Source organism: Dermacentor silvarum, chromosome 5, assembly GCF_013339745.2.
Source record: "Dermacentor silvarum isolate Dsil-2018 chromosome 5, BIME_Dsil_1.4, whole genome shotgun sequence".
NCBI lineage: Eukaryota > Metazoa > Arthropoda > Arachnida > Ixodida > Ixodidae > Dermacentor > Dermacentor silvarum.
In genome coordinates, this window is record NC_051158.1 from 124,458,805 (window position 1) to 124,470,987 (window position 12,183).

Genomic DNA, 12,183 nt, shown 5'->3' on the forward strand with positions numbered 1-12,183 from the left:
AGATACTGGTGCATGTAGTAGGTCAAGAGAAGCCGAAGTGCTAAAATAAAGTTGGGAAAGCCGTGCTTAGCAGTGATTGCGATGGAGGGCAGCATTTTTGTGTATGCAGAGCTTCCTCACCCCTACCCTCATTGGGGGAGATACTGGTGCATGCAGTAGGTCAAGAGAAGCCGAAGTGCTAAAATGAAGTTGGGAAAGCAGTGCTTAACGGTGATTGCAATGGAGGGCAGCATTTTTGTGTATGCAGAGCTTCCTCACCCCTACCCTCATTGGGGGAGATACTGGTGCATGTAGTAGGTCAAGAGAAGCCGAAGTGCTAAAATAAAGTTGGGAAAGCAATGCTTAGCGGTGATTGCGATGGAGGGCAGCATTTTTGTGTATGCAGAGCTTCCTCACCCCTACCCTCATTGGGGGAGGTACTGGTGAATGTAGTAGGTCAAGAGAAGCCAGTGCTAAAATAAAGTTGGGAAAGCAGTGCTTAGCGGTGATTGCGATGGAGGGCAGCATTTTTGTGTATGCAGAGCTTCCTCACCCCTACCCTCATTGGGGGAGATACTGGTGCATGTGGTAGGTCAAGAGAAGCCCAAGTGCGAAAATAAAGTTGGGAAAGCCGTGCTTAGCAGTGATTGCGATGGAGGGCCGCATTTTTGTGTATGCAGAACTTCCTCACCCCTACCCTCATTGTGGGAGATACTGGTGAATGTAGTAGGTCACGAGAAGCCGAAGTGCTAAAATAAAGTTGGGAAAGCCGTGCTTAGCAGTGATTGCGATGGAGGGCAGTATTTTTGTGTATGCAGAGCTTCCTCACCTCTACCCTCATTGTGGCAGATACTGGTGAATGTAGTAGGTCAAGAGAAGCCCAAGTGCTAACATAAAGTTGGGAAAGCCGTGCTTAGCAGTGATTGCGATGGAGGGCAGCATTTTTGTGTATGCAGAGCTTCCTCACCTTTACCCTCATTGTGGGAGATACTGGTGAATGTAGTAGGTCAAGAGAAGCCGAAGTGCTAAAATAAAGTTGGTAAAGCCGTGCTTAGCAGTGATTGCGATGGAGGGCAGAATTTTTGTTTATGCAGAGCTTCCTCACCCCTACCCTCATTGTGGGAGATGCTGGTGAATGTAGTAGGTCAAGAGAAGCCGAAGTGCTAAAATAAAGTTGGGAAAGCCGTGCTTAGCAGTGATTGCGATGGAGGGCAGCATTTTTGTGTATGCAGAGCTTCCTCACCCCTACCCTTATTGTGGGAGATACTGGTGAATGTAGTAGGTCAAGAGAAACCGAAGTACTAAAAGAAAGTTGGGAAAGCAGTGCTTAGCAGTGATTGCGATGGAAGGCAGCATTTTTCTGTTTGCAGAGCTTCCTCACCCCTACCCTCAATGGGGGAGATACTGGTGCATGTAGTAGGTCAAGAGAAGCCGGAGTGCTGAAATAAAGTTGGGGAAGCAGTGTTTAGCGGTGATTGCAATGGAGGGCAGCATTTTTGTGTATGCAGAGCTTCCTCACCCCTACCCACATTGTGGGAGATACTGGTGCGTGTAGTAGGTCAAGAGAAGCTAAAGTGCTAAAATAAATTTGGGAAAGCAGTGCTTACCTGTGATTGCGATGGAGGGCAGCATTTTTGTGTATGCAGAGCTTCCTCACCCCTACCCTCATTGGGGGAGACACTGGTGCATGTAGTAGGTCAAGAGAAGCCGAAGTGCTTAAATAAAGTTGGGAAAGCCGTGCTTAGCGGTGATTGCGATGGAGGGCAGCATTTTTGTGTATGCAGAGCTTCCTCACCCCTACCCACATTGGGGGAGATACTGGTGCATGCAGTAGGTCAAGAGAAGCCGAAGTGCTAAAATGAAGTTGGGAAAGCAGTGCTTAGCGGTGATTGCAATGGAGGGCAGCATTTTTGTGTATGCAGAGCTTCCTCACCCCTACCCTCATTGGGGGAGATACTGGTGCATGTAGTAGGTCAAGAGAAGCCGAAGTGCGAAAATAAAGTTGGGAAAGCAATGCTTAGCGGTGATTGCAATGGAGGGCAGCATTTTTGTGTATGCAGAGCTTCCTCACCCCTACGCTCATTGGGGGAGATACTGGTGCATGTAGTAGGTCAAGAGAAGCCGAAGTGCTAAAATAAAGTTGGGAAAGCAATGCTTAGTGGTGATTGCGATGGAGGGCAGTATTTTTGTGTATGCAGAGCTTCCTCACCTCTACCCTCATTGTGGGAGATACTGGTGAATGTAGCAGGTCAAGAGAAGCCAAGTGCTAAAATAAAGTTGGGAAAGCCGTGCTTAGCAGTGATTGCGATGGAGGGCAGCATTTTTGTGTATGCAGAGCTTCCTCACCTTTACCCTCATTGTGGGAGATACTGGTGAATGTAGTAGGTCAAGAGAAGCCGAAGTGCTAAAATAAAGCTGGGAAAGCCGTGCTTAGCAGTGATTGCGATGGAGGGCAGAATTTTTGTGTATGCAGAGCTTCCTCACCTTTACCCTCATTGTGGGAGATACTGGTGCAAGTAGTAGGTCAAGAGAAGCCGGAGTGCTGAAATAAAGTTGGGGAAGCAGTGTTTAGCGGTGATTGCAATGGAGGGCAGCATTTTTGTGTATGCAGAGCTTCCTCACCCCTACCCACATTGTGGGAGATACTGGTGCGTGTAGTAGGTCAAGAGAAGCTAAAGTGCTAAAATAAATTTGGGAAAGCAGTGCTTACCTGTGATTGCGATGGAGGGCAGCATTTTTGTGTATGCAGAGCTTCCTCACCCCTACCCTCATTGGGGGAGATACTGGTGCATGTAGTAGGTCAAGAGAAGCCGAAGTGCTTAAATAAAGTTGGAAAAGCAGTGCTTAGCGGTGATTGCGATGGAGGGCAGCATTTTTGTGTATGCAGAGCTTCCTCACCCCTACACACATTGTGGGAGATACTGGTGCGTGTAGTAGGTCAAGAGAAGCTGAAGTGCTAAAATGAAGTTGGGAAAGCAGTGCTTAGCGGTGATTGCAATGGAGGGCAGCATTTTTGTGTATGCAGAGCTTCCTCACCCCTACCCTCATTGGGGGAGATACTGGTGCATGTAGTAGGTCAAGAGAAGCCAGTGCTAAAATAAAGTTGGGAAAGCAGTGCTTAGCGGTGATTGCGAGGGAGGGCAGCATTTTTGTGTATGCAGAGCTTCCTCACCCCTACCCTCATTGGGGGAGATACTGGTGCATGTGGTAGGTCAAGAGAAGCCCAAGTGCGAAAATAAAGTTGGGAAAGCCGTGCTTAGCAGTGATTGCGATGGAGGGCAGCATTTTTGTGTATGCAGACCTTCCTCACCCCTACCCTCATTGTGGGATATACTGGTGAATGTAGTAGGTCACGAGAAGCCGAAGTGCTAAAATAAAGTTGGGAAAGCCGTGCTTAGCAGTGATTGCGATGGAGGGCAGCATTTTTGTGTATGCAGAGCTTCCTCACCCCTACCCTCATTGGGGGAGATACTGGTGCATGTAGTAGGTCAAGAGAAGCCGAAGTGCTAAAATAAAGTTGGGAAAGCAATGCTTAGCGGTGATTGCGATGGAGGGCAGCATTTTTGTGTATGCAGAGTTTCCTCACCCCTACCCTCTTTGTGGGAGATACTGGTGAATGTAGTAGGTCAAGAGAAGCCGAAGTGCTAAAATAAAGTTGGGAAAGCCGTGTTTAGCAGTGATTGCGATGGAGGGCAGCATTTTTGTGTATGCAGAGCTTCCTCACCCCTACCCTCATTGGGGGAGGTACTGGTGAATGTAGTAGGTCAAGAGAAGCCAGTGCTAAAATAAAGTTGGGAAAGCAGTGCTTAGCGGTGATTGCGATGGAGGGCAGCATTTTTGTGTATGCAGAGCTTCCTCACCCCTACCCTCATTGGGGGAGATACTGGTGCATGTGGTATGTCAAGAGAAGCCCAAGTGCGAAAATAAAGTTGGGAAAGCCGTGCTTAGCAGTGATTGCGATGGAGGGCAGCATTTTTGTGTATGCAGAACTTCCTCACCCCTACCCTCATTGTGGGAGATACTGGTGAATGTAGTAGGTCACGAGAAGCCGAAGTGCTAAAATAAAGTTGGGAAAGCCGTGCTTAGCAGTGATTGCGATGGAGGGCAGTATTTTTGTGTATGCAGAGCTTCCTCACCTCTACCGTCATTGTGGGAGATACTGGTGAATGTAGCAGGTCAAGAGAAGCCCAAGTGCTAAAATAAAGTTGGGAAAGCCGTGCTTAGCAGTGATTGCGATGGAGGGCAGCATTTTTGTGTATGCAGAGCTTCCTCACCTTTACCCTCATTGTGGGAGATACTGGTGAATGTAGTAGGTCAAGAGAAGCCGAAGTGCTAAAATAAAGCTGGGAAAGCCGTGCTTAGCAGTGATTGCGATGGAGGGCAGAATTTTTGTTTATGCAGAGCTTCCTCACCCCTACCCTCATTGTGGGAGATGCTGGTGAATGTTGTAGGTCAAGAGAAGCCGAAGTGCTAAAATAAAGTTGGGAAAGCAGTGCTTAGCAGTGATTGCGATGGAAGGCAGCATTTTTCTGTATGCAGAGCTTCCTCACCCCTACCCTCATTGGGGGAGATACTGGTGCATGTAGTAGGTCAAGAGAAGCCGGAGTGCTGAAGTAAAGTTGGGGAAGCAGTGTTTAGCAGTGATTGCGATGGAGGGCAGCATTTTTGTGTATGGAGAGCCTTTGTGTATGCATTTTGAGTTTTAATTTTTGTGTACGTATCGTCTGCGCGTGTAAAGGCACTTTTCCTTTGGCCGAAGCAGGCGCTTGCGTTGCTCAGTGGTAGAGTATCTCACTTCCACGCAGCGGGCGTGCGTTCGATCCCGGCGGGATCCGGGTTTTTTTTCGCATATCCAACTATGGCGGTTACGTTCGCCGGAAGCCATCAGTGGTGGCGGTGGTGGCAGCGGCAGCGGACACCATCACGAACCGAAGCGGCAATTGATATGAGCCCATAACAGGTTACGCTGTAAAATGCGATGCGAACAGGGCCGAATAACTGTATCGTGTTCCACTCTTAAATGCGAAGCTTAAGCGTCCTCAATTTTGGGAGTGTTAATAAATTTTCGCTGAGTCATTGCCATTTGTAGAGTCATGCTCATGACTATGATTCTACTATCATCCTTTAGTGTTTCGTTCCCTTAGTATCCATATCCGAACCCATTTCAGTGGTTTTTGAGTGGTAATCATTTTTTGCTGAGTAATGGTCATTTTTGTTGAGTCATGCTTGTTACGGTGACTTCTACCATCATCATTTAGTGTTTCGTTCCCTTAGTACCCACGTCGGAACCTATTTCTGTGGTTTTTGAGTGTTAATCTTTTTTTTTCGCTGAGTGATTGCCATTTTTGCTTAGTGAGAGTGATGACTATGACTGCTATTACAATCATGTAGTGTTTCCTTCCCTTAGTACCCACGTCTGAATCAACTTCAGGGGTTTCGGAGTGTATTTTTTTAACTAAGTCATTGTCATTTTTGCTCAGTCGTACTCATCACTATGACATCTATCATCACCCTTTAGTGTTTCCTTCACTTAGTACCCATGTGCAAACCCATTCCAGTTACGTACCAAGTTAACAAAATGACCATGAGGGCACCTACACGAAGGTGAATGTTTCGTGACATGCACGCATGTCACAACATTCATGTCATGACCTATCATTTATGTCCAAAACCATTTCAGTGGCTTTTTAGTGTTGATCTCTTTTCACTGAGTTATTGTCATTTTTGTTGAGTCATGCTCATGGCTATGACTTCTACCATCATCCTTTAGTGTTTCCTTCACTCAGTGGCCATGTCAGAACCCATTCCAGTGGTTTGTGTGTTATTCAATTTTCGCTGACTCATTGTCATTTTTATAAGTCATTCTCATTACTATGACTTCTGCCATCATCGTTTAGTGTTTCCTTTACTTAATACTCACGTCGGAACACATTCCAGTGGTTTGCGAGTGTTAATCAATTTTCGCTCAGTATTTGTCATTTTTTATAAGTCATTCTAATTACTATGACTTCTACCATCTTTGTTTAGTGTTTCCTTCACTTAGTACCCACGTCCGAACCCATTTCAGTGGCTTTTTAGTGTTAATCTCTTTTCGCTGAGTTATTCTCATTTTTCTTGAGTCATGCTCATGACTATGACTTCTAGCATCATCTTTTAGTGTTTCCTTCACTTAGTACCCATGCCCGAAACCATTTCAGAGATTTTGAATGTTAGCTTTTTTCACTGAGTCATAGCTTTTTTTGCTTAGTCCTTATCATGACTATGACTTCTACCATCGTCCTTTAGTGTTTCCTTCACTTAGTACACATGTGCAAATCCATTACACGTACATACCAAGTTAACGAAACGACCATGACAGCATCAAGATGAGGGCGGATTTTTCATGATCTAGTTAAAATGCATGTCACGATATTCATGCCATGACGAATCATTTATGTTCGTCATACACTCTTGTCATACAATGCCAATTTTCGTACAAACCACGTTAACGAAACGAACATGAGAGAACCATGACGTAGGCGGCTGTTTCATGACCTACATGACACACATGTCATGATATTCATGTCATGACCTATCTTTTATGTCCCTCATACACTCTTCTGATACTGTGCCAATTTTCGTATCTACCAAATAATGAAACGACCACGAGCGGACCAAGACGTAGGGGGCTAGATAGATAGATACACTGATACTGTCAAAGTGGCAAATGTTCGCCAAGAAAGGCTTCGCATTTAAAACAATCCTCTCTACAAACAAAGGGAAGCTTTCTGTTCGAGTCCTCTAGGATTTTTTTCGAGGTGGCAGGTGGGTGATGCTGCTGTCATGCCGCATAGGTCATGATTAAAAATTATCAATAACGTGCCCGATGATGAGACCAAAGCCAGGTCCCTCAGCACAGAAATCTCATGCTCGAAGTATTTGGCCACAATGGCAAGCACACCAAGGTCATTAGACATGGTCACCATGCTTTGGAAGAAAAGCGGTCGAGAACCAATTGTCAATGACATCAACTAGGCGGGTTACGGGAGTTGCAATTGAACTGCTACTAGGTGAAACAGTATTAATAAAGTCCTATTTGAAACAGAAAACATTACAAGATTTCTTTTAGTGCTAAAAATGTAATTGATAATAATTTTCAATTATAAGTGTATTGGCCGGAAAATACGATTGCTGTTTCTTGTATGATTAATTAAATATACATTTTATTTATCGTCCTTGGGGAGGGAAAGAAGGCATTCACACCTCTACCTGGACAACCATTCGGACATGGCACAAAATAGCGTCGTATACCTTGATCCTTGGTTAACGACAAAGTATGGTTCTATTTTCGCATCCGCCTAATTTTTCGTCCACATCATGACATGTTTCACGGGAGTGACTATCTATTTGTTTGATCGATGGATTGATTGGTAGATCTGCCGCCGCCTTGCCACATTTCAGAAGTTTTCGAACGCACGGCAGGCTGCGTTGTATGTTCAACGCCAGAAAAGTTACTAGGGTATGTCTACGCCAGCATTCGCGCGCATGCATCCTTCCTGCGATGCAGAAAGAGGGCGGAATATAAAATCTCCTAATTTGTTCGATACAGATCAGTTCTTTTTGAGAAATTAAAGTAAACTGTATCCGCCGGAACATGCATCGACCATAAACATCAATCTAGATTGTTCCCACCTACCTGCCAATCAAAAATACAAAATCACAGCATATCCACGGGGTGAATGATGATGAGTGGGCGAAGCTCCGGAGGGAATCATCGGATCTCCCGCTTAAGGGGACGCTAGCACAAACGCGTTAGAAACGTGCAGTACTCTCTAGTAAGGGGGAGCGGCCACAGCATCTTACGCAGCCATTTACACATGCCGGAACGTGCACCGCGGTTGCCGACGCCATCACATGACTGCTGAGAGAGTATACCCCCGTATTCATAAACGCTCCTCGACTTGAACTTGACTTGCCACCGCTTTGGGCAGCGCGTTCGAAACGCGTTGAAGGTAAGGCGGAGAGGCCACAGCGTCTTACACCAGCTTCTTACACGGGCCGTAACGCGCTAGCACAAACGCGTTAGAAACGCGCTAGAAACGCGGCCTTTCGGTAATGTTGGGTATTTATTGCCATCGTGGTGCGTGTGTCTATGTCCGCTTCGTGGCGTAGTGGGCTAACGCCGCGCGATCGGAAGCAAGGGGTCCCTGGTTCGATTCCGCGCTACGGACACAACTTCGGAATTTTTTAACACGAAAGTGTTTTATGCCGGGGTCCACCAAGACTTCACTGACGTATTTCCGTCACGGAAATACGTCATAGAACATAATACAAAGAAAGAAACCAGAAGAAAAAGTTCCACAAACATGCAAAATTTGGAAATCGAACCCACGACCTCTCGGTCCGCGACGATAGATCGCCGAGCGTTTAACCCATTGCGCCACAAACGCATTTGCAGAGAGCTACACAGACGCGCCTTATATATCTAACACTCCTCCGTGTACCCGCGCTCTTGCTCGGGGCGGTGCCGCCGCCTACGAGCAGAAAAGAGAAGTACTGCATTATGACACTAACGCGCACCGACAGTGAACGCTTCGGTGGTCTCAGCACTACGACGCCTCGATGCCAGCATTCGAAGGGACGCTGGCATCAAGAAGCACTACCAACGCCACCTAGGTGGCGTTCACCGTACTCAGCACAGCGGAGCGTGGCCTCCGCAATTAGCTCTGAAAATGTTTCTGAAGTTGATCGCGGAGGCTGCAATTACGACGCGCTTTCCATGCTGATTTGACTCGGTGACGATTCAGTTACGTGCTTTGTCTTGCGCGTTGTATTAGTGTGTCAGTTACGTGCTTCGTCTTTCGCGTTGTGCTAGCGTGTGCAGCGTAGTGCAGCTTCCATATGCACGACGGTTGCTCATGGTCATCGACGTTGGTAGTCGTGATGGAGGAGACGTGCCACCAGGCGTCAGCGTGGGTGCATCAACGCCTAAGGGCGCTTTAGCCACAAAACACCAATAGACATTATATATCAATGTGCAATAAACATTACTCTACTTCTGTGAAGACACGTTTCACTTTCGTGTTCTATACCGATTCCTATATAAGAGGGATCAACCACATTTTTTCTCATTTTTCTCAGACTAGTTACACACTACTACTACGACGACGAGGACGGAACGGGTGCCGCTATAAGGAGCTTCGCCCCTAAAAACGTTGCTCATAAACAAGTCACTGTCCAACTGCATAATGCATTTGGCTGGGTTCTTGAGAGAACTCTTGGAGGCCATAGCGGCGCGGGACATCTGCTGGCACAGGAATTTACCGTCCCGCTAGCCATGTCTTAGTCGCTGTGTTGACGCTGGCATGGCTGGCTCGGGCGTCCGGAATCAAAAGTAATGCGGAGGTGGCTGAGGAGAGGCAACTGCCGCGGCCAAGGTCTATTGGAGTCGGCCAGTCAAGGTACCGATGGTCCCGCGGAGCAGCAGGTGGACGAGACCCCACATGTCTAGCGCTTTAGCCTTTCACATGTCCACGAGCTGTGCCTCCTCTATTTTTTCTATCCCAGTGCAATCGCTCGCTCCGCAATGGGAGCCGTTGGTGCGCTTAAGTTCAGTGAGTTGCGGCGATGTCACGCTACCCAGAAGGTACAACCACAGAACACCCATACAAATTTAGAGAAGGGAAACTGTACCTTCCACAGTGCAACGGAAATAAGCGTAGCGGTGGCGTTGTGAACTAAAATATGCGACCGAGAGATGGCGCTGGCAGAATCGAAACTATTATCATCATCATTACGTAGTGAGCAATATGGCCGCTACGGTAGCGGTTCGTAGGGCTGGTCGCGCAGCTCGCTCGCTGGTTTGGGGCATTTTGTTACCGCTTTCGGGGAGGTATTCGTCTATACTGTACTCTAACATGAGTACAGATATCTGTATATGTCGCCAGGTGACCGAGAGGCCTCAACTGGCAATAAAACACTTCAAACAAGTAAGCTTACAAGTAAGTTTATTGTCAATGGTGAATGAGGCAGTACATGCTCACATTTTCGTACTGCTCAGGTGGACTTAATGTTGTCCGTCACTGAGTTTACAACATCCAGAAACATAGATAACCATCTATTTAATGCAACCCAAAGCTGAAATCGAGCGAAGTTTTCTCATCGTCTTCGGCGTGCCATAAAGCTGGGAGAACGAAGGTCCAGACAGTGATATTTATGCTGAGCTTCCCTCGTACTTGCATTGCGTACAGTGCTGCTTGACGTTTTATATTCTCTGCGTTCGACGATTTCAGCTAGATTAAAGAAAGGAACATAAAAAATTGCTCGGCAAAAATGTACTGTCAGCAAGAACTGCTCGAGCTGCAATGTCCCATTGCTCTTGTAACACATTGGCGAGAGGCACGAAGTATAGGAGGAGGGGGGGGGTATGCTCAATTTTACATCACATATTTTCTGCTCTGGATATTCTTCTGCTGCACATTTAGTGTTCAGGTGCGGCAGTAAAGGCTGTGACACAAGTGGAGTACTCGTAGGGAAACCAAGGAACGTTATGGAGACAGCAGTGCTTAGAAGACCTTCTGGAAATATTGTGTGAATAAATAAGCACACTAAATCAACATATGAGCAAGCCCAATTAATGCTCACAGATCCTTGGAAAATGGCATTTGTGGTTTCATGTTGAAAACGAATCTCGGTATATGTATTTAAACAGGGCAAAGAGGTTGCAAGGAGATGAACACTTCAGTTGAGTAACAGGTGAGCAAGTGAAGCCTCAGCTTGGAGCCAGCGTTTCACCAACCAAACATATTTGTGAGGGCCGAGACGAAGACAAGTTCCCACGCTGAGGATTCCCGTGCTCGTTCACTGTTGATTAGCTGAATGTTAAGCTGAGCTTATTCTGCGAGTACATTTCAAAATATTTTTGGGAACACACTGTGCTCAGGTTTTTCATCTGCTGTTTGAAGAGAAAGAAAATTTGTTTTTAGTGATTTCTAAAGTTTGTGAAGTGTGAAATAGGCTGGCCGGTTGTGTGAGCTTGCTTTTTGTAGATCTCTCTTAGGGTGCAGTACTAGCCTAGTTATTGATTTCATGCAAACTGTATATGAGCCTCTTGTAGTAAACAAATGTAAAATAATGCGTATTTCCAGATCTAATTCTAATCCTAACACTTGCCATGTTAACAACGTTCCCTTAGATTTTGTCATGTCATATAAATATCTCGGTGTACACATTACAGATAACTTAAATTAGACCATTATATAGAATATGTCATTAGCAATGCTAATCACATGCTGGGGTACTTAAGGCGGAACTTTTCCAAAGCACCGTCTACTTTAGAACTACAGCTTCACAAGACTAATTCGCTCGAAAGTTGAATATGCATCTGCAATACGGGATCCCAGTCGCGTTAATCTTATTACTTCACTTGAACTAGTACAATATATCTTTAATCGTTTCATTATTTCTAATTATAACCGTACCGCGAGTATAACTTCAATGTAAACTAGCCTAGCACTCATTCCACTAGCTAATCGCCGCAATGTCGGCCAACTTTTGCTATTTCATAAAATTTTCTATCGCACCACACTTCATGACGACTTCATACTGCGGCCTCAGTGCAATTTAAACTGCGTCGATCATCGCAGTAGGGTAGGAATTGATTCATGTAACACGAAGTCTTTCTTTCATGCCCCGTATATCTCAGAAATGGAACCACCAAGTATCGTAGCCATCACAGATAACAAACTTTTTGCAAAACATTAGCTAACATTGTATAATCAGGAGAATCACTATGTTACAAGAACGCACTGCACTTGTTTGTTTTACTGTAATACTCTGTAACCACTCCCTTCTTTAATGCCTTGTGGCCCTGAGGGTACTTTAAACAAAAAATAAAATGAAGAGTGACGGCCAGAGTTTCAGTCAACATGAAGTGTCATTTCCTTAAAATTGCATTAAGCGGTTTTGATCATTTTAAAATTCTTTCCATTTTCATGTAACAAATTATCGTTGTGAGGAGCATGTGATCCTTCGCGGTACTAATGCCCGTCAAATTTATTTGCAAAGAGCAGATGACAGAGTTCGTGCATTAGCAAGTAGGAGCTTGCTACATTGTTTCTGCTCTGGTGGTCATGACTATAATGACTGGAAAAGAAACAAGTTGAGACTCAACATGTTACGTCTCCGATTGTCATAAAGCGCCCTTAAAGCAACTAAGCTTGTATG